This window comes from Grammomys surdaster, unplaced genomic scaffold (assembly GCF_004785775.1).
Source record: "Grammomys surdaster isolate TR1022 unplaced genomic scaffold, NIH_TR_1.0 191, whole genome shotgun sequence".
Classification (NCBI taxonomy): Eukaryota; Metazoa; Chordata; class Mammalia; order Rodentia; family Muridae; genus Grammomys; species Grammomys surdaster.
This window is the reverse complement of record NW_021604636.1, coordinates 3,614,180-3,617,085: the sequence shown is the minus strand read 5'-3', so window position 1 is coordinate 3,617,085 and position 2,906 is coordinate 3,614,180.

Here is a 2,906-nt window from a genome sequence, read left to right as displayed (position 1 = left end):
GGATTTACAATGTTTTGATTCTGTTTTTCTCTGCATTCCTGTATGATTGTTTAGAATCCCCTGAAAATTCTTTTCTATTCCTCTTCTTTGTTACTGATAATGTGTTTTTATCTAGTGCCAAAATAAAATCAGCCACAAAATTTTCACTGGATGTTTTTGGTTAATTTATCATGTCTGCTTTGTGGATTTCAAAAAGTTTAGCCTGTGCTACATTGTCTATAAAAAGCTGTATTCTGGGGAAGAAAATTATGCACATGACGTATGTCTCCTCCTTTAAGTTGTGGGAATATAAGGGAGAGTGGCTAAGATGCAGGATTCCTGGGTCCTAGTCCAGGTTGTATCACTTGCTAACTATGTAACTTAGCATTGGTTTAAAGAGTTCTTGGAAACTCAACTCCCTAATCTTAAAGGAAAGTAATTAAGGAGTTTTCAATCCCATAGAAGAACAACAATATCAAGCAACCAGACCTCTGCCACCCCCGCCAAAGTTCCCAGAGACTAAACCACCAACGAAAGAGTACACAAGGGGGGGATGGACCTGTGGCTACAGATAGATATGTAGCAGAGGATTGTTTTATGTAGCATCAATGGGAGGGGAGTACCTTGGTCTTGTGGAGGCTAGATGACCCAGGGTAGAAAAATATTAGGGCACTGAGGCAAGAGAGAGCGGGTGGGAGCACCCTCATAGAGGTGGGGGAGGGAGGTAGGGGGTTTGTGGAGGGGTAACTGGGAAGGGAGATAACATTTAAATTGTAAATAAACAAAATGACCAATAAAAAAATAAACATAAATATAAAATGAAATAATTCACATAGAATACTTCATCCATAACTACAAAGAAAGATAAGAGTGTAAAGTGTTTTCTTCTCATGTATAAAAGCCTGAATTTGGATCCCTAGAAACCACCTAAAATGAACTTTTACGGTACATTCACTGTAACCTTAGGTCTGAGCAGAGGAGAGTCAGACAAGCATATTTCAGATGCTTGCTACCCAACAAGTTTAGCCAATGGCAATCAGCAGGTTCAATGAGAGTCTCTTCTTAAAAACTGAGGTGGTGAATAACAGAGAAGGATGAGCTGCATCCACCTCTGACCTCTACACACACACACACACGTGCATATACACATATGCCACACTCATGCAGAAATAATACAATAACAATTCAGTGACTGACAAAAATCATTATCTATTAAAACTGACATGTTAGGCATGAGGAGCTTCTCACTCACTCTGGTATGTCAGCAGAGTCTAGCCTTCATCAACAAAGCCATGTCCTACTAATCTATGTATTCTATTTTAATATACTTTTACTTGTGTATGAATGTGTGTGGAGGTCACATAACAATTTTCAGGAGACTGTTCTCTTCTTCCACTCTATGAGTCTCAGGGACCAAACTTGGGTCCCCAGGCTTAATGGCAAGAAGCTTTCCTCCTCATTGAGCCATTGTGCTTGCTCTATATTCTTGATAATAGTAAAGTAAATTCATTAAACTTATAAAGTAAGGAGAGATAAGGATGTGATTAGATGGGATTCAGTAGAATTGACCCAACATTTGACTACATTTCCAAGGTCATTCATGTGGCTCTGGTATGTTCCCAAGTTCATGCATGTGGCTCTGGTATGGCAATCTCCACTAATAATATTTAAAGGAATAAAAACAAGAGACGGATTGTGAATGACAAATACGGTGTCTAAATCGTACGTAATGCAAAGATGAGTAAGTGCATACAGCCTGGAGAAAAATGTAAACAGTGTATTCTCCAAGAAGGGGCTGGAGAAACTGAAGAGGAGAATGTTTAAAGTACAAACTAACTTTCTCTCCGAAAATGACAGTGGAAGGGAAGTGGATGACTTTGAAAAAGTTATCCTAAGCTTTGAAGCATTAAGTAAAAATGACATTTAAAGAGCCATTAACCTGTTTATAAAAAGAATTCCCTCCACCTAAAGACTGTTGATTCATACATCACAAAATACATGCCCATGCACACACACACATGCACACACACATGTATATGCACATGCACACACACACACATACCTGCATGCGCACATGCAAATGCAGAGAGACACACATACATGCGTGTACACGCATGCACAGATACACACGTTTTAGTTATTCTCAATTATTACTCAGAAATCACTATTAATATCTTAAAACTCATATAGCTCAGAGATATCAATAAGTATACAATGCTGTCAGTAATAAATGTCATAAATTTTCTTCAAAATAATCCTCATATCTGGAATCTTACAAATTAGTAGTGGAGTCCGTGTGTCACTGCAACCCTGACTCACATCCAGTTGCAGTGAGGACAATCATTCACCTGTTGCTTTACCTTTTCCAAGGCCAACTATTCAATGTCTTATTGACAAAAATAATTCTGCTCCTGTGAATTTGTATCTTGTCACCAGTTCATCAGTTGAGAAGAAAAATGAACCAACAGTCAGCACTCAGGGGTTGTTGAAGTGGCAGAAGGTTCAGTTCCTTTAGAACAATGGTTTTAGCTTGACATTGTGTGATTATAAGGTAAAATACTGTCTTACATAAAAGCATTTGTCCACAACTGTAATGAAATTCTGTACCCATTCCTCAAAGTGAATGGTGACTCTGAAATTTTATCAGAAAGTATGGTAGAGTCATCACTATGTTCCAAGGATTTTTTTTTCATTAATTTTGCTTTGTCTCATAAGAGGTATTATAAGCTGCTCTCTGATTACTCCTTTCTCCTCTTTGTCTCTCTCTTCCTTTGTCTCTCTCTGTCTCTCTCTGTCTGTGTCTCTCTCATTGTATCTTTGTGTCACTGTCTCTCTCACTGTTTCTTTGTTTCTCTGTCTCTCTGTTTCTGTTTCTCTGTTTCTCTCTCTCTCTCTCTCTCTCTCTCTCTCTCTCTCTCTCTCTCTCT